General features: G+C 43.6%; 1 long non-coding RNA gene across 1 annotated transcript in view; it reads right to left on the reverse strand.

Annotated features, from left to right (window-relative positions):
* Window positions 1-9,805: 9,805 nt before the first annotated feature.
* The window catches only part of LOC123763672 (uncharacterized), a 159,444-nt gene continuing 148,147 nt past the window's right edge, over window positions 9,806-21,102 (reverse strand). Inside the window, exon 3 of the long non-coding RNA XR_006773474.2 lies at window positions 9,806-9,906. This is a non-coding gene — a long non-coding RNA (uncharacterized lncRNA). The remainder of the gene's footprint in view (window positions 9,907-21,102) is intronic.

Here is a 21,102-nt window from a genome sequence, read left to right on the forward strand (position 1 = left end):
ACACGTTCAAGTGAATTTATATCCATTCTATAATACGGTGACCAAAACTGAACTGCATAATCTAAATGGGGCCTAACCAGAGCAAGATATAGCTTAAGAACCACACCAGGTGTCTTGTTACTAACGCTTCGATTAATAAATCCCAGTGTCCTATTTGCCTTATTACGAACATTCATGCATTGATCCTTTTGTTTTAAATTCTTACTAATCATAACTCCCAGATCCCTTTCGCAATCCGACTTCGCAATCTCAACACCATCTAGCTCGTATCTTGTAACTCTATCATCATTACCTAGCCTCAGAACTTTACATTTATCAGCATTAAACTGCATTTGCCAATCATTTGACCATTTCAAAACCCTATCTAGATCAACTTGAAGTGATAGAGAGTCCTCCTCCGAATTAATTTCCCTACCGATTTTCGTATCATCGGCAAATTTGCAAATGTTGCTACTCAAACCTGAATCTAAATCATTTATATGTATTATAAACAATAGAGGTCCCAGGACAGAGCCCTGAGGTACTCCACTAACAACATTATCCCACTCTGACTTAACCCCATTTATACTAACTCTCTGTTTCCATTGGAATAGCCATGCCCTAATCCAAGTTAATATAGCACCCCCAATACCATGAGCTTCTATTTTTTTAATTAGTCTTTCATGTGGCACTGTATCAAAAGCTTTGCTAAAGTCAAGGTACACAACATCACAATCCTTACCACTATCAACTGCCTCAACTATGCTGGAATAAAAAGTTAGCAAATTTGTTAAACATGAACGGCCATTTGTAAAACCATGTTACGACTCATTTATTAATTTATGTTTTTCAAGATGGAGACGAATTGTATTTGCAATTATTGATTCAAGTAACTTTCCCACAATAGACGTTAGGCTAATTGGCCGATAGTTTGACGCAAGTGATCTATCTCCTTTCTTAAAAATTGGTACCACATTAGCTACCTTCCATGACTCTGGCACTCTGCCTGACTCTATTGATTTATTAAATATGGTAGACAGTGGCTCGGAAAGCTCCTCTTTGCACTCTTTAAGCACCCTGGCAAACACTTCATCCGGCCCTGGGGATTTGTTTGGTTTTAGTTTTTCTAATTGTTTAATTACATCCTCCCTGGTAACTGCTAAACTAGTCAACCTGTCCTCATCCCCACCCACATAGACTTGTTCGGCTGAAGGCATATTGTTAAGTTCTTCTTTAGTAAATACAGATATAAAATATTTGTTAAAAATACTACTCATCTCCTTGTCATTATCCGTTATTTGACCTGTCTCAGATTTTAATGGACCTATCCTTTCCCTAGTCTTAGTTCGATATAATTGAAAAAACCCTTTAGGATTTGACTTTGCTTGCTCTGCTATGCGAACTTCATAGTTTCTTTTTGCTTTCCTAATCTCTTTTTTAACATTTCTAACCAGTTGTATGAATTCCTGTTCTAACCTGACTTCCCCATTCTTAATCCTTTTGTACCAAGCTCTCTTTTTACTTATAAGGTTCTTTAAATTATTTGTTATCCACTTTGGGTCATTAGTATTTGACCTATTCAATTTGTATGGTATACTACATTTCTGTGCTTTGTTTAGAATATTCTTAAATAAGTTATATATTAAATCCACATCGAAATCCCCTTTTACGTCACCTATCGCTGGGTTCATGTCTCGCTCTAAGACCGGCCCACACCCCATACCCAAGAGTTTCCAATCTATTTGACCCAAAAAATTTCTTAGGATATTATCAGCTTTTCGAAAATCTGGCACTTTAACAGAATTTTCTCCTACAGGTCTATTCCATTCTATGCTAAATCTGATTACTTTGTGATCACTGTTCCCTAGCTCACTCCCTATTTCGATGTCATTAATTTGTGTTTCCCTGTTAGTTAACACTAAATCTAAAATATTATTTTCCTGCGTTGGTTCCTTAATGTGTTGCGTAAGAAAGCAATCGTCAATTAATTCTAGAAAATCTTCTGCTTCACTATTCCCTGTTTTGTTTTGTTTGTTTTTGGTAGCTCTCACCCGCGGTGTTCTGAATGTGTTGATGGTGAATATATATAGTGTGTGACAGTGTAGTCTGTAAATAGATTGTATATATACATAAAATAGCATGATAATGGTAAATATGTGCAACATATGTGTACACAAGTGTCATGAACGTAACAGTGTCCTTGGACAGTACGGATGTTTTACTGCCATAATATAGTATACGTGTTCATTATACATAGGATTAGCACCAAAAAATAAATAAAATGTATTTGGAACTGCGCGCAAAAAATTAACAAAAATATATTCGTGGCAACTCGCGCGCCCCGCCCCGGGCACCCCACCGGCCCCGGGAGCTTACTGCATGGGTGCACAGGGAATGATGACGTCACACGCCACCTTATGGACCCCATAGCAGCCAAAGTAAGTACAATTTCGAAATTCCGTTGCTATACCCATATACAGGGAGGGGTTTTTGACACTTTCAGAACAAAAAAGAATTTTTTTCCAAGAATTTATTTCTTGTGCACTGAGGGGGTGTCATATTTATAGGCTGCACAGTTAAAGGGCTAAATAGCACCTGCTTATCAGTTTACAACCAAAATGTAAGATTCTTTGGTAAACATTTTGATGATATAAATGCACTACTCAAAGCAATAGGTACTAAATTATCATTCATTATTTTAACAGAAACCTGGCTAAGTAAAGACTATACCCAACTCTACAACTTAGCTGGTTATAAAGCCATTCATAACTGCAGGCCTTATAAATAAAAGGAGGTGGCACAGCAATATATCACAAAGATACCTTCATCTGCAATAGTGTCATTAGTGATAGAGATTGTGAATATACCTTTGCTAAGTTTTCCAGTAACTCCCTTAAATCCTCCTTGACTATCAGTGCCATCTATAGATTGCCCAATACCAATATAGTTTCATTCTCAGATAACCTAAGGAATCTTATCATAAATAACAATCTCAACAAAAATCATATCATGTTAGGAGACAATTTCAATATTGAGTCTACAAAATAACCCTCAATTTGACTATTTCCGTAACAGCATGAACTCGTGTATGCTAATCCCCACAATCACCAAGCCCACCCGAGTCACTCATACATCTGTCACTACCTTGGATCACTTATGGATTAATATATCAGCTCCCCTTACATCTGGTATAATCTATGACAGAACAACTGACCACTACCCTACCTTCCTTATAGCAAACATGGACATAACACCACCAGATAGCAAGAAACTCACATTCAGGCTACACAGTGAAGCAGCTATAGGCAACCTCTCAAATGCACTTCACAATGTTAACACTTTCGCTCGGGGATGACGCAGCATTGCGTCATCCGTTTACTGGCGGTAATGCCGGGGATGACGCAGCATTGCGTCATCCACTTTAAAAATTCGCCAAAAATCAGGTTTGTATCCGATTTTTTGGGGACTGGTTTTAAAATGTGCGCCGATGTCTTCCCATTTCCTTTGTTGAGCCTCGTGGCCCTCAGGCGGCTTGGCACACGCCGTGGGCCCATTGTCTTTGCTCCACTGTTGTGACCAATGTCGTCTCCCCTCGCATCTCAAACGTGTGAACATTTCGGCTATTTTCCGTGGCTATATTTCTTACTGCGGCTTTAGAAACTATCTACGCTTACTCCACGATGGATAGTAATCATGAACAAGGCCCTTCCAGGAAGAAAATTGCGAAAGAAAGGCTTGAAAAGGGTGGGAATTGGGAGTGTAGTAGGAAGGCCTCTGAGCGCTCACTCACGGCTAACGCGTGGCCCGTCTTCAACTCGTCGGCGGTTGGAGCGTGACCAGGTGTTTTTTTTTATATGCTAATGTTCCTCTAGAGAATTTTATTACGAACCCATTGAGACCAAAATGAAAGACCTAGGACAAAAATTGAGGTGACCAGAGTGAAAATAGTGAAAACATTTTATCCCGTTTGCGCGCTCCCGGGTAACTCGTTCGCACTTTCTCTGTTTGCTGCGGGTAATTAGCCGGGCTTTTGGAGTTTATATGCATTTAGTGCTGTAGAGAATTTTATTGCGAACACAATGATACCAAATTTATTCTCGTAGAAGGAGAATTGAGGTGACAAAGTTGAAGAGAGTATACACTTTTCGGAATTAACGCGCGCTTCCGTGACACGCTGGGGCCCATATCGCCCTGTCGAGGGGTGGCGCGCGGGGTGAGCGAAAGTGTTAACTGGGAATCTGAATTCAATAATACACAGGATATAAACTCATTAGCTAACCTCTTTCCCAAACTCTAAGCCTCAACAACACTCAATGTCTCCTCCTTACCAAACAACTGACAAAAGATTAAACTATCCATGGCTCGCAAGTGGCATATTAAAATCAATCAACAAGAAACATGAATATGAAAAGAAACTTAGGACTGGCCTATTTACAAAGGAAGTAGTTAAAAGGTACTCATCAATGCTCACCAGTATCATAAGACGATCAAAACTCTCCTATTAAGAGAATACTGTATTATAGGCATATCTTGTTCATATGTCTGACATATCCTGCTCATATAGCAGACACATCTTGCTCATATGGCAGACATATCTTGCTTATATGGCAGACATATGTATGTATGTAGACATATCTTGCTCATATTGCAGACATATATATGTAGACATACTGTCTCCACTCGATTATCCGGAGTATATGGGAAGGACCCCCAGCCGGATAACCAAGTTTTCCAGATAAAAGTACTTTTTCACCTCCGAGTCCAAAAGGGCTGGACCATTTCCAGCAATTTTTATACCACACTCATGATTTAAATTGACACACACTAATTAGTGTGTGGGGCTGGATGGGTAGTTAGCTGCCTAGCTGGTAGGTGGGCAGGGAAAGTGGGTGGGTGGGCAGGCAGGGATAGGTGGGTTCAGGTAGGTGGGTTTTGGATGGGTGGATAGCAGGCAGATGGGCTTGGTGGGTGAATAGGTTCGAGCAGGCAAGTGGATGGGTGGGTGAGCAGGCAGGTGGGTTGGCAGATGGAAATGCAGGCAGGCAGGTACTCACCTAGTTGTGCTTGCGGGGGTTGAGCTCTAGCTCTTTGGTCCCGCCTCTCAACCGTCAATCAACAGGTGGGTGAATAGGTGGGTAGGCATGCATGCAGGTGGGTGAACAGGTGGGTGGGTGGGCGAGCATTCAGGTGGTTGGGCAGGCAGGCAGGTGGTTGAACAAGTGGGCTATCAGGCAAGTGGGTGGGTGGCCTATCAGGCAGGTGGGTGGGTGGCCTATCAGGCAGGTGGGTGGGTGGGCTATCAGGCAGGTGGGTGGGCGAGCAAGAAGGTGGGTGAACAGGTGAGTGGTTTGGCAGGTGGGTGGGTTGGCAGGTGGATGGGTAGGCAAGCAGGCAGGTGGGTGGGTTGGCAGGTGGGTGAACAGTGGCTTAGTTGGCAGGTGGGTATGTGGACATGCAGGCGACACGCTGTACGATGACTTTTAACATATGCGCCTTAAGTTCTGTTAAATCCCATTTTATTTTCTTGCAAATATTCAAATGAATAAATAGCAAACCAAATGCTGTACAGTACTGTTCAACTATTATAGTGTAATTTTTAATATTCGTAACTAGCTCTCCACAGCAATAAGAAAACAATATAATTCTTGCAACACCTCCAACACCACTTTCCTGGGTAGGCTTAAGCGAGTCACATCTGTTACCCCACACACTCAACACTTCTCCCTCCCTCCTTCCCTTCCTGATCGACTCCCTCCCTCCTTCCCTTCCCTTCCTGATCGACTCCCTCCCTCCTTCCCTTCCCTTCCTGATCGACTCCCTCCCTCCTTCCCTTCCCTTCCTGACCGACTCCCTCCTTCCCTTCCCTTCCCTTCCTGACCGACTCCCTCCCTCCTTCCCTTCCCTTCCTGATCGACTCCCTCCCTCCTTCCCTTCCCTTCCTGATCGACTCCCTCCCTTCCTGACCGCCTCCCTCCCTCCTTCCCTTCCCTTCCTGATCGACTCCCTCCCTCCCTCCTTCCCTTCCTTTCCTGACCGACTCCCTCCCTCCTTCCCTTCCCTTCCTGATCAACTCCCTGCCACCTTCCCTTTGGGAGGGAATTATGGACAGTTGAACTGTGACCTTTAAGCAGTGTGTGTATGGGGCGGGTGGGGGGTGGTGGGGGGGGAGGGACGGCTTACTCGGATAACCCTACACTCGTCACCAGTAGCCAGAATTGTTTCTTAAATTTTGTTTCTTAAATACTGGATGTACAGTACATGATCATATATATATATTTTGGTTACAGATTTTGTTTAGCAATATTATTAGGATAATAAAAGGTATAAAAATACTTGTTTCATGAATGCTTTATTGTATTGGATGGAAATTCTCCAGGCTGGCAATCTACTTCCACCTACAGAAGGATCTCTTGGGCAGGGAGGGAGCGAGGAAAAGTGAATGTGGGCGGGACAGAGGAAGTTAACAGCAGTGAGGGGTGACTCCCTTCCTTCTCGGTGGGAAGGGAGGGAGTGAGTGGTGTGGTAGTGTACAACGAGTGTTAGGCCACTGATCTGGCCAAACACCCGATTTTCCGGCTTCTATGGACATTTTGGCCGGATATTGAGATATCTTTATCCAGTCACGATTTTGGCCGTATAAGTGCGTTTTCCGGATATTCGAATCCCGGATAATCGAGTCTACAATATTTTGCTTATATGGCCGACATATTATGTAGACATATTTTGCTCATATATCAAACATATATATATAGAAATATTCCATTAAAACTGTCACTAAGAGGATCACAAAATTGAAATTGTTTACAATATATGACAAAATCTTAATGCATAGGTATACTAAATTTAAGTTCTTTTGTTGAATCCTATTAAAATAATTACCCAAACAAAACCTAAAACCTAAAATTATGATTATCTGCATGATCAAATGCACACTATATTTGCTCCATGCGAAGTCATTTGGGTACTGGGATACTGATGCAAGATTTAGCTTCTATACAATAATTGATGTATTATTAAATGTCATTTACTTAAAACATTTCAGACACTGACAACTAACCTACTGTAGTTTCTCTCAAGTATGGACTCTCTTGTGTTTGTGAACGCTCTGTTTATGTTTAAAAGATTTCAAACACACTGAACACTGGTATGGCCTCTCGCCTGTATGAACTCTCATGTGAGTTGCAAGATGCTCTTTTCGTGAAAAAAATTTTGTACACTCTAGACATTGATAGGGTTTAACTCCTGTATGAATTTTCATGTGTGATAAAAGATTGCCTCTTTGCTTAAAAAGTTTCAGACACTCTGAACACTGATAAGGATTCTCTGAAGAATGATTTCTCATATGTGTTACTAAAACAGATTTACATGAATAGTATTTCAGACACTCTGAACACTGATATGGTGTATGTTCTGTATGAACTCTCGAATGTGTTACTAAAGCAGATTTACATGACAAATATTTCAGACACACTGAACATTGATATTGCTTAGGTTTTGCATGGACCTTTGCATGCTTTACTAAAGCAGATTTACGTAAAAAGTATTTATGACATTTTGGGCACTGATATGAGTTATCTCTTGTATGAATCTTTGTGTGATTTCTTAATGTAGATTTAAGTACAAAGTATTTTAGACACACTGAACATTGATATGATGCCTTTCCTGTGTGATGTTTTGCATGTGTTGTCAGATATCGCTTTTGTGTAAAACGTTTCGGACAATCTGAACACTGGTATCTTTTATCTTTTTCATGGACTGTCAAATGTCTTATAAGATCAGTTTTATGCTTAAAATAGTTCAGACACTCTGAACACTGAAATGGTCTCTCTCCTGTATGAACTTTCATATGGTTAACTAAACTACCTTGATGAGCAAAACATTTCAGGCATTCTGAGCACTGATAGGGTTTCTCTCCAGTGTGTACTCTCATATGTACTACAAGGTTGCCTTTTTGCATAAAATATTTCTGACACTCAGAACATTGATATGGTTTCTCACCAGTATGAAGTTTCGAATGTATTGCGAGAGCAGATTTATTTGAGAAGCATTTGAGACACTCAGAACACTGATATGGTTTATCTCTTGTATGAACTCTCATATGAGTAATTAGATTAGCTTTACAAGTAAAATTCTTCAGACATCCTGAACACTGAAAGGGTTTCTCTCCTGCATGAAATTTCTTGTGAGTTACTAGAGTAGATTTATATGCAAAGCATTTTTGACACTCATCACACTGAAATGGTCTGTTTCCTGTATGAGCTTTAATGTGCGTTACAAGGTTTTCTTTTCGTGAAAAACTTTTCAGGCACTCTGAACACTGATAGGGTTTCTCTCCTGTATGAAGTCTCATGTGTGTTACTAGAGTATATTTACTTTTATAGACTTTTGAACATACTGAACAACAGTAGAGCTTTTTACCAGTTTCAGTTTTCACAGTATACTCTTCTGACAAATTAGAATAAATATTCATTGTTGTAATGACTGGTATAGTCTAGCTTTTGTTGTAATGACTGGTATAGCCTAGCTTTTGTTGTAATAACTGGTATAGTCTAGCTTTTGTTGTAATAACTGGTATAGTCTAGCTTTTGTTGTAATGACTGGTATAGTCTAGCTTTTGTTGTAATGACTGGTATAGTCTAGCTTTTGTTGTAATGACTGGTATAGCCTAGCTTTTGTTGTAATGACTGGTATAGTCTAGCTTTTGTTGTAATGATTGTTAAAGCCTAGCTTTTGTTGTAATGACTGGTATAGCCTAGCTTTAGTTGTAATGATTGTTATAGCCTAGCTTTTGTTGTAATGACTGGTATAGTCTAGCTTTTGTTGTAATGACTGGTATAGTCTAGCTTTTGTTGTAATGACTGGTATAGCCTAGCTTTTGTTGCTATTAATCTAAATGGTTAAAATCTCTTGGTTAAAATACCAGTTTGTTTTATTTTTGTTAATTTTGATGTTTCATTTGTGTTTGCAAGTACAGTATGTTAAATTGAAAATTAGTAAATGTATGCATATATGTGTAATTACCTAAGTGTAGTTACAGGATGAGAGCTATGCTCGCGGTGTCCCGTCTACCAAGCACTCTTTGTTGTATAATGCTTTGAAAGTTCTGACAGTTTTGGCCTCTACCACTTACTTACCTAACTTGTTCCAAATATCTACCACTGTTTGCGAAAGTGAATTTTCTTATATTTCTTTGGCTGATTTGTTTAGTTAGTTGTAATCTATGATCTCTTGTTGAGATCTATGATCGATTCCTATTACTATCTTGTACGTAGTGATCATGTGTAAAGTTTCCCACGTGTTTTCGTGAGGGGTTGCGTCCCTATACCCCACGAGGACAGAGAGAGGCCAGACTTCACTCACAGAGTGTGTTTGTGGAGTGCGCTCATGAGGTGTCCACCTCACTGGGTGAGGATATTTCCTTCAGTCATTTCAGTGTACTAGAGGATCATCATCCCTCTGGTGAGTGAAATTATTCCCTGTTGTATGATGTCCCATTCCCTGTGTCCTTTAATTAATGAATGTAATGCATGCACCCTGTTCATTAAAGTTCCACCAATTCAAAATATTGAGTCGACTCTGAGTGTTTACTCTTGTGTTCGAGGATATTATAATAAAACATTTGTACTGTATTTCTGATTTAAAGTAACAAAAAAATGTGCCAAGTAAGGAATAAGGAACAGGTTTCGATAGTTTGTACTCCAGTGTTTGGTTTAAAAGAACGTGCCTCTTACATTGTTATTTCTTATAAACTTTCATGTATTTTTTCTTTAGGATAAAATAAAGCTTGTCAACTCAAATAAGGCTGTCAGAAAAAATAATAGGAATATCAGCTATTACTCAAATGCTGTCTGCACAGATATGTCTTGAAGGCTTCTTGATCAATGGTATCAGGGAAGATTAAGGGTTGTGGTTTGTTCTTTCATATATCTGTGGAATAAAAAATGAGATATCTAAAGCCTTTAATCTTAAATTTACGAAAGATAATATAAAATATAAATGTGTTTTGGATGAAAAAGTACAAAATTTAGAAATAAATGTTCATAAATTTTATCAAGAATTAATACATTTATAATACATTACAAGAAAGTGCATAGTAATTTTTTGCTGTAATATATTTTGCATTAAATTCCCACGTAAAGAATACAACGGACATCCTGAGATTATATAATTAAGTACACAAATTAACCTCTCAACTGTGCAGCGCTTGGAGGCCCTCGACGGGGGGTGCGCAAAGCGCCTCTGGGTATTTTTATTTTTAGCGTACGATTCAGAACTCCCGCGGCTACATGGGGTTCACATCAGCTTCCTCAGGGCTCTTGTAAACAGATGCCATTTAAAAAAAAAATCATGGGCAACATTCTCGGGTGTTAGGGCCTCAGTACTGAGTGAGCAACCAAGGCTGGCGCACGCAGCATGAGCTCACAGCACTGCTGTTCAGCTTGTGACCACAGCATCACCTAATAATGTCAAGATATATATATAACTGGTATTATTTAGCCATGATAGTATTACAGAAGAGTAAGTAAGTAATTATCAAAGGAAGGCACCAAACTGGGAAAGCTATGTAGCACCATCAAATGTGCGGGATAATCAGAGGGCGCTAAATATCACCAAGGATGCCAATACGAGAACTGAAATGCATAAGGCGAATGATATCAAAAGTATCCGAGTCACCAAGAATACTATTGAGGGACAAGCGACCGCGGGGGACGGTCGGAAAACAAGGACACATGCTCTTCCCGGAAGTCAGGACATTCAACAAGGATCTTCTTGAGATGATTTCGGGGCTTTAGTGTCCCCGCGGCCCGGTCCTCGACCAGGCCTCCACCCCCAGGAAGCAGCCCGTGACAGCTGACTAACACCCAGGTACCTATTTTACTGCTAGGTAACAGGGGCATAGGGTGAAAGAAACTCTGCCCATTGTTTCTCGCCGGCGCCTGGGATCGATATGCACAACCGTAAGAGGGACAATGCAATTAGGACAATAAGGAGCAGGACGGCGCTCCATCAAGTGACCACGAGTTAAGCGAGTATTGGCAATACGCAACCTTGCCAGAGCCATTTCCCATCACCGGTTACAGTGGTAGGAGGACGGCCACGAGGACACACAACTCTTAAGGGTACGCAGTTTGTTACTGGTAACAGACGACCAACAAGCCTGCCAACGGGTAAGGATGGAGGAATGGATAACCGGGTAAAAGTCGGAATAAGGAATACCTTTACGAGAGATGGGACAAGAGCGGACAGCTTCCCTGGCGGAGGCATCCACACGCTCATTTAAAGAGACACCGATATGGCTGGGAACCCAACAAAACTCAACCAACTTAAATTTACTGTGAACAAGAAACAACCAACGCTGGATCTTAACAACCACTGGATAAACTGGATTAAAGGACCCGAGAGCCATGAGGGCACTCCTAGAGTCAACAACAACTACAAAGGAAGATTGACAACGAGAAAGCAGGAGACGAAGAGCATAGAGAATAGCATAAAGTTCCGCTGTAAAGATGCTAGTCTCCGGAGGTAAGCGACACATATAAGTGCAATCAGGAAAAACAACAGAGTAGCCAACACCGTCCGCAGACTTAGACCCATCGGTGAAGATGGAAACGGAGCAGGAGTGAGAAGAAAAATGCTCAAGGAAAAGTCGTTTTAGAACCGTAGGAGGGGTAAAAGCTTTGGTGATGCGGGTTAAAGATGTACAAAACTGCGAAAGGGGGATTCTCCAATGGGGCAAAGAATGAACAACACGAGGAGAACTATTAGAAATATGAACCGAAAGAGAATCTTGTAAGCGAGATAACCGGACAGAAAGAGGGAGGTGGTGAAGAGGAACAGGAACCGCAGGAGGGGTAAAAGTTAAAGCACGACAGAGACGAGAGGAAGGATGTTGCAAGGACTGCGCAAGGTAGTGAAGACAGTAGTGATCACGGCGGTCCTGGAGAGATAGGAAGTGTCAACAACAAACTAAGGACGGGAGTCGAACGATAGGCACTAGAACTGAGGCGCAACCCAGTATGGTGCAAAGCATCAAGACGGCGAAGAGTAGAAGGAGAAGCAGACGAGTAAGCAGGGCATCCATAATTGAGCTTAGACAGGACGAGAGAGGAATGTAAAGCGAGTAGTGCACACCTACCCACTCCCCAAGAAGTATGGGACAATACCCGAAGGAGGGTAAGGGCCGACCTTACCTTACGAGATATGGGGCGACCAAGACAAACGAGTGTCAAAAATCAAACCCAAAAGCTTAGCGGAATCCTTGTACACAATGGGGTGACCATAAAGCGATAAAGAAGGACGAAGAACGACACGCTTCCGAGTAAAAGTCATAGCACAAGTCTTAGATGTAGAAAACCTGAAGTCATGATCGGTGGCCCAAGACGACACGGCATCAATGGCAAGTTGAAGCCGGCGTTGAAGGAGAGATGAATCATCACCCTGACAGCAAAGGGTAAGATCGTCGACATAAAGAGTGGAGAAGACGCCTGAAGGAAGAGAGGAAAGAAGACCATTGAGGGCAACCAGAAAAAGAGTAGTGCTCAGAACACTACCTTGGGGCACACCTTCGTACTGCTGAAAAGAGGAAGAGAGAGCGGTACCAAGCCTCACCCGAAAGGAACGATGGGAGAGGAAGCTGCAGAGAAAGAGACGGAGATGACCACGAAGGCCAAAAGAATGAAGTTGGGATGGAATATATTGCCAAGCAGTGTCGTAGGCCTTTTCCAGGTCAAAAAGAATGGCAACAATGGAGGTCTTTGCGGCAAAAGCAGTACGAATATAGTCCTCCAAGTTCACCAGGGCATCTGTTGTGCTGCGGCATGTGTGGAAACCAAATTGAGAAGGGGAGAGGTGGTGATGGTGTTCTAAGAACCACATCAGACGAACGTTAACCATATGTTCAAAGAGTTTGCAGACACAACTTGTGAGGGCAACAGGGTAAAAGTCCTTAGGAGATGTTCCTAGAGACCCTGGTTTGTGAACAGGGAGGACAACGGCATCGTGCTACTCCTCAGGGATTGACGACGACTCCTAGATCCGATTATACAGACTCAGTAAATACTGAGACGTGCATGGAGGGAGATGGCGAAGCATCTCATAATGAATGCCATCGGAGCCCGCCGACGTAGAACCACAGAGGGCCTGGGCAGACCTCAAGATAAGAGGGCCAGGGCAGACCGAAGTTCAGAGAGAGAGAGAGAAGGGATCCTTAACACTTTCTGCGGATGAGGACTCCTCCCGGCGTCCTGTTTCGCCTACCCGCTCCCGCATGGTGGACATAAATTTATGTCCTCTTTTAAAATATTTGTATAAAATTCAAATTTAATCCGATTTACTTTGGGTTTGTTTCAAACTGCGCGCCATGAGGCTCTCTTTCTCACCACTAGGCTGCATGGTACAATAAGTTCATGAAAGGTATGGACCACTTCGATCAAATGGTATGGATCAATTTGAGTCAGATGACTCTGACTCAAATGTTGAACCTCCAGCGATTCAGTTGATTCTGAAAATCGCATGAACTACAAACTGAAACGAGTATTTTGATACCAGAATGAACACTGTATCACATAAACTGCCATAAGTAGACTCGAACCTTCATAGATTTTTTTTTGGGTGTTGCGTGTGTCTGCATGAGTGTCCCAAACGGGTTGCAGATGGGTGACTTTAGCCGTTTATACTGGTAATGTATTTTGTATTTTGATACCAGAATGAACACTGTATCACATAAACTGCCATAAGTAGACTCGAACCTTCATAGATTTTTTTTTGGTGTAGCGTGTGTCTGCATGAGTGTCCCAAACGGGTTGCAGCTGGGTGACTTTAGCCGTTTATACTGGTAATGCTTCCCCCATATCATGTATTATATGCATATGTTTGTCTAGGGAATTTTATTCCGATCAATGTACAACCAAAAATAACTGTGTGCAACAAGTATAAACTTGACAAACATAACAAAAGTAAAAACATTTCGTGTGTGTTTGACGCTCACTGATATGTTCCAGCGTTGTTTTATATTTGGCGCTTTTCTATCTTACGCTTTGTTGATTTTTTTTACCTACGGGCTCATAGAACATTCTATTGTGAACACATTGACACAAAAATGAATGACGTACATAGAATAATATTGTCAGGAGAGTGAAATAAGTATAAACTTTCAAAGCGCCGTATCGCACATGTGTCGTCCCGTCACCGATACCGGGTAACAATTTCACCACTTCCCACACTATTGCGGGTGGGCCGCAATCATTATTCTACGTTTATATTCATATCACCGTGTTGGGAATTTCATTGCGAGTCCATTGATACCAAAATTAACGCTGTAGGACAAGTGTGGAGGTGATAACAATCCCAAGAGTAAAAACATTTTGTTGCTGTTGGGTGCTCACAGCGAGTCATCTTCGTAGTTATTTATTTGGTGCTGGTATTCCTATAGGTTTCGTGACTTTTTTTACTGATGTTCTTCTAGAGAATTTTATTGCAAACACGTTGGTACCAAAATGAAATATGTAACTCGAGAACTAAGGTCAGGAGAGTAAAAAGGGTATACACATTTTTGTTTTTACGCTTACGCGGCAAAAACGCCGCGCGCACATACCGCATTTTTTTTAACCATCCCAGGGGGTGCGAAAGTGTTAAAGGGAAGGCAAAGATGAGTACAGAAATCCAAAGGACAAGATTCAAGGACAGGCTTACGAAGAAGGAAAGATTGGGGAAGATGAAAACCAGAACAGAAGAAAAGTGGGAACCCAGTTCGGTAGCGACCTGCAACGGGTTCGCCACAAGAGTACCACAGAAGTGAAAGACCGGTGAGACATCGGGAACGAACTTACCTGCTATCTTGCGGATACGCTTCCAGATCTGTGGTAGAGGAGTTTCGAACGCAATGGTGGAGACATAAGATGCCCAACATTCACGTTTAGCTGTACGGATGGCCCTATGGGCCACCGCACTCGCCTTCCAAAATAAAAGAAAAGATTCGGCCGTCTGCTGGAGGCGGTCTCTTCCAGGCTGCACGCTTACAGCGGACAGCCCGAGCACAGTCTTTATTCCACCAGGGAATGCACTTCCGTGGGCCGCGAGAGGAAGAATGAGGAATACAGCAAAGGGCAGCGTAAAAAACGGTGTCATAAAAAAGGAGGAGAGAGCGAGGGAGGGGCAGAAGGGAGAGGTCAGAGAGAGCAGCACTAAGGGTAAATAGGTTCCAGTCTGCCTTAGCAAACTGCCACCTAGAAAAGGAGAGGGGAGGGTGAAAAGAGAAAAAGGCAACAAGGATGGGGAAATGGTCACTGCCATGGAGGTCATCAAGAACCTGCAACATGAAATCTAAATAAAGAGAAGACGAGCACAGAGAAAGATCAAGACAGGAAAGGGTGCGAGTCCGAGAATCCAAATGCGTAGGCTCACAAGAATTCAGAAGAGACAGGGAAGAAGAGAGGATGAACGGCTCAAGAAGGCAACCCCGGGTGTTCGTCAGAACATCACCCCAAAGGGAATGACGAGTATTGAAATCACCTAGCAGGAGCACAGGCTCCGGCAAGGAGTCCAGGTGTTTCAGATCAGGAAGAGAAAGCGGGACACTCGGGGGAGATAAATGGAACAAACAGTGTACCATTTCCTCACAAAGATACGAGCAGTAGAACAATGGAGAGGCGAAGGAAAAAGTAAAGGGACAAAGGGAACATCAGAGCGAATCAAGAGAGCAGAAGAGTTAGGAGCCCCAGCAATAGCTGGGGGGGGGGGGGGGAAGAGAAAGGAATAGCCACGAAGCGATCAGGATGAGCACCAAGTATCGGCTTCTGGAGACAGACACAAAGAGGCGAAAACTGTGAAATCAGAAGCTGGAGTTTGAGGAAATTGGCGTAATAACCATGAACATTCCATTGAAGAATAGACATCGACGAGAAGAAGAAGGACAGGAACAGAGAACAACTAAGAAACAAAGGCGAAAAGGGAACATAGCACGTTAAAGAAGCGCAGGATCAAGGTCAGCGAAGTCAGGGTTAGGGGGCATAGGTAAACTGAGTAAAGAAGGAGGGAATGTAGCTAGAGGACCAACCAGGGGCAGATGAGTAGGGACCGGAGGAGGAAGAAGGGGGGATAACTGAGGGTCAAGGACAGCAGCAGGAGGGTCAGAAAGCAGTAGGGGGGTGAGGAAGAAAGCGAAGCCTTTTTACCCGCCGGGGAGGAGGAAGGAGAGGAGCCAGGCTTACGCTTCTGCTTCAAAGAGACAGGTGTCCCAGCAGCTACGTACTGGGCAATGGATTCCAGCGTCTCAACAGGAGAAGCTGAACGAGAACATACACGACAACCGTTGGGAGAGCGATGAACATCAGCCCGTACTGACGGGTGGCATGGAGAGCCAATAGAAGGAGGAGAAGGATGGGAAGGAGAATCGGAGGGAGACGAGGAAGAAGACACAGGAGACATGACAGACCAGGCAGAAGGAAGGGGAACCCCAGAGGACCAGCAGGGGGTCCCTTCGGGACAGAACTCAAAGGAACAGATGAGGGGGCAGTGGGTGTATCAGGGTCCATGGCCCGGAAACGGTTTTGAGTCTGAGGAAGGTGGGAAGGACGAGGAGAGGAAGAGCGCAACACGCAAGCATAAGAGACGTTAGCATAGGGTGGGAGCTGACTAACCTGGCACCCCGCATCAGGAAAAGATAAACGCTCCCGGTGCTTCAAGTTGAGGACGGCCGCCTCAAGCTTGTAATGTATACACGCATGGGAGAAGGTAGGGTGGGCCTCACCGCAACTGAGACAGAGAGCCTGGGGAGAAGTGCACTCCAACTTAGAGTGACCTTTGCCCCCACACAAAGGACAGAGAGAGACAGTTCCAGAGCAGCGGAAGGCACCATGCCCAAACCTCCAGCACTTGTTGCAGAGCCGAGGAGAAAGAATGTACTCCTGGACAGAGCACCTGGCACCAGCAAGATTGACAGAGGGCGGAAGGGTCCTACTATCAAAGGTAATCTTCACAACCCGAAGGGGCTGACGGCGACGACCACAAGGGGGACGAGTAAACATGTCTACTTGGAGGACAGAATGGCCTTGTGCGTCGAGGTTATGCCGAATATCATCATGGCAGTCCTGCAGATTCCGAACACCGGTTGCAACATCGGGCGGGAGGAGAATAGTGCCAACACTGGCATTCAACCGAGCGTTCTTTGAGACCTGAACAGGGGTCTCGCCAAAGCAGGATAAGGCAGCCAAGCGGGAAGCTGCATCCTGAGAAGGAGCAGCAACAACACGTGTACCGAGACAAGTGGGGTTGAAGGTAACAGAGGCATCTACAGAATCAACAAAATGCCTATGGAGGAGAAATCGTCAGGAGGCATAGAATCAAGAGGGAGGAGATCAAGGTATTTGGCCTACAAAGCGGGACCAAACAAGGCCTGATACGCATCAGTACAGGATGGAATTGAGCGAGTGCGGCCATGGCGCGGATGGCGTTTAGAACCCCCAGAGAGAGAGGGGTTAAAAGGTGCAGTAGTCACAACGAGAGACTGAGCCGCGCCAGGGGACGAAGTAGTCACCACTGGGGGCTTGTGGCTCGACCCAACCACAGAGGAGGGAGGGGAGCCGAGGGGAGAAGTCAGGAAGGTCAAAGGAGGAACAAGGTCGGGGCCCAATGCAGCGGGGGGCTACAGAGCCCGGTCTTCCAATACAGTCCGATTCAGGGGCTTGGTCGCCCACCCCACGAGCCTGAGAGGGTACAAGAGGAACATTCAAAGCCATAAAGACAGAAAGAAACATTTTCATTCACGAAAGTGTCCCCATACCCACCATGGAGCCACAATTAGAGGCAGGACACCCAACGAGAAGCTATCGCCAATCATGCCGGGCCCCCCCTAGGGGTGCGTTGTGAGTATACGCCCCACAAACGCCACCTTAAGAACTGTCAGTCTGTCGAGATCGGGTTCAGTGACGAAAGGGGGAGTGACAATAAAAGGTTTCCCTCGCTCGAGACGTTGGGTACTACAGTTCTACGGGTGCAAGAACATGCCTCCTCAAACACCCGGGCGTCAAAACAAAAGGTCAAAAGAATGATCAAAACAGGCACAAGGTCAGCAGGAAATGACAACGAGAGAGGAGAAGAGGGGGGGGGGGAGAAAAACGAAACAAACGAAAAAGGAAAAGGCGTCCAGCAAAATTTGTGAGGACAGCAGCAGGAGCACAAGGCTACAAAACTACAGGGGACCGTCCTAAGAAGGAGCACATTCTGGCAGCTGCCAACCAAGCCCCTCTACGGCAACAACGAGCTGGACAGGGAGGGGGTATTACAGAAGAGCCTGAGTGTGATAATGACTGTGTACAAAGTTCAAATATCAATGAATCAATGCTGTTCACGATGTTCACAGCACTAGCCACAGCATTATTTCGTCCATCTAGGAATTTTCAAACGACTTCTTATGTTACTTTACAAAATAAATTTTTGGTTAATTATTCATTTACACGATTTAGTGACCAGGATTGTGATAATAGCAGGAGTGTGGTGATAATTAGTGCTGTGCATAGTATTGTGGGAGGAGGAATTTTGGTGAGGAGGGAGGGAATGCAGATAGCGTCACTGTGTGGCAACCACTCTTGAGGTTATCTTGGTTATCTTGAGATGATTTCGGGGCTTTTTTTAGTGTCCCCGCGGCCCGGTCCTCGACCAGGCCTCCACCCCCAGGAAGCAGCCCGTGACAGCTGACTAACACCTAGGTACCTATTTTACTGCTAGGTAACAGGGGCATAGGGTGAAAGAAACTCTGCCCATTGTTTCTCGCCGGCGCCTGGGATCGAACCCAGGACCACAGGATCACAAGTCCAGCGTGCTGTCTGCTCGGCCGACCGGCTCCCATGTTCGGCCGACCGACTCTTGTTTTGCTCACCATACTGTACTAGTTTAGTGGTTCACTATGGTGAACATACATGTACATGGGTGTATATACAATGTGTATATATACCATGTACATATATGTGTAGTATTGTGGGAGGAGAAATTTTGGTGGGGAGAGGGAGAAGATTGAGGTAGCATCACTGTGTGTGGCAGCCACTCTTGTTTTGCACACCATACTAGCCTAATGGTTCGCTATGATAAACACATATGTACATGGATATATACAATGTGTGTGTGTATATAGTGTAATAACAGCAACCGGAGTATGTTAGGAGGAGCCATTTTGGTGAGGGTGGTGGCGTCATACTCGTAGCGTCGTCTGCTGGATGCTGTGTGATTTCTCATGCAGTGTATTAGTGCACAGTGGCACCTCGACTTACGATTGCCCCGACTTAAGATAATTTCGAGTTACGATGTAAATTTCATCGAAAAATGCGACTTGACATACGATGGTGTCATCGACTAACGATATTTGTTGGTACACGTTCGGGTCGACCGAGCCCGTGGTTCCTGGTCACGCGGGCCGAACTGTCTCAGTTTACTACAGCTGCCCGCTTAGTGACGATCGCACCAATAAGAAATTCCACTTTTGTGGTGTTTTTTGCTTTTTGAACATAAAAGTAATTATTATTATAATGTATCACGCCATGAGTCCCAGGAAAGTCAGTGGTAAGGTTCAACATATGAAAACCCATGTAAGGATGACCATAGAGCAGAAACAAGACATCATTCATAAATATGAAGATGGTGTGCGGGATGTTGAACTAACTAGGCAGTACAACAAATCTCAGTCAATGATATCCACCATACTTGCTAAGAAAAAGGACATTATGAGTGCTAAAGTGGCAAAAGGCATATCAATAATCACGAAACATAGAACACAAACACTTGAGGATGTTGAACAGTTATTATTAATTTGGATACACAACAAGAACTTAGCGGGTGATAGCGTCTTGGAGGCCATCATTTGTGAAAAGGCAAGAAAATTGCTTAAAGACCTTTTAAAGAAAACCCCTGAACGAGTGATGCAGAAGCGAAAGAGTTTAAGACGAGCAGGGGATGGTTTGAGAAATTTAGAAAATGAAGTGGAATTCATAGTGTTGTGAGGCATGGGGAGGCTGCCAGTGCAGACAAACCAGCGGCTGAAAGATTCATTGGCGAATTTAAAGATTTTGTGCAGAGTGAGGCATACTTACCACAACAAGTGTTTAATTGTGACGAGACAGGGCTATTCTGGAAAAGACTGCCAAAGAAAACATACATTACCAAGGAGGAGAAGTCAATGCCCGGACACAAGCCTATGAAAGATCGATTTACTCTTGTGTTGTGTGGTAATCTGAGTGGGGATTGAAAATTAAACCCTTGCTTGTGTATCATTCTGAAAATCCAAGGGTTTTCAAAAAATATAATGTGCAGAAACACAAAATGTGTGTGATGTGGAAGGCTAATGCTAAGGCATGGGTGACTAGGCAATTTTTTACGGAGTGGGTGAATGAGGTGGTGTGCCCTGCCATCAAAAAATATTTGCAGGAGAACAGTTTGCCACTCAAGGCCCTGCTTCTCCTCGACAATGCTCCTTCCCATCCTCCAGGCTTGGAGGATCCATTGATGAAGGAATTTAGCTTTGTTACAATAAAGTTCCTTCCTCCCAACACCACTCCTCTACTTCAGCCTATGGACCAGAAAATCATTGCCAATTTTAAGAAACTTTATGAAAGGGCACTTTTCTGTAGATGCGTCGAAGTGACGGATGCCACACAACTCGCCCTCAAAGAGTTCTGGAAAAACCATTTTAACATTTATAGTGCTTTAAAACTTGTTGCCAAAGCCTGGCAAGAAGTGACTGTAAAACCATGATCTCTGGCTGGAGAAAACTGTGGCCTGAAAGTGTTGCAGAACGAGACTTTCAGGGTTTGAGCATGAACCTGAAGTGCCTCTTGAGAAAATTGTTTCTCTGGGTCGGCAATTATGTTTGGAGTTGGATGGTGCTGATGTGGAGGAGTTGGTGGAAGAACACAACGAAGAACTGACCACTGAAGAACTCCAAGCCCTTCAAAAGGAGCAGCAAGAAGAGGCAGCTGAGGAAATTTCTTCAGGGGAGGATGTGCCAGTACAGAATGTCCCTTCCTCAACAATTAAGAAAATGTGTGCAATATGGGAAGAATTGCAAACCTTTGCTGAAACAACTCACCCAAATCAAGTTGCAGTAGGCCGTTGCCTTAACCTATTCAATGACATTGT

This window comes from Procambarus clarkii, chromosome 5 (assembly GCF_040958095.1).
Source record: "Procambarus clarkii isolate CNS0578487 chromosome 5, FALCON_Pclarkii_2.0, whole genome shotgun sequence".
In the NCBI taxonomy this organism is placed as follows: domain Eukaryota; kingdom Metazoa; phylum Arthropoda; class Malacostraca; order Decapoda; family Cambaridae; genus Procambarus; species Procambarus clarkii.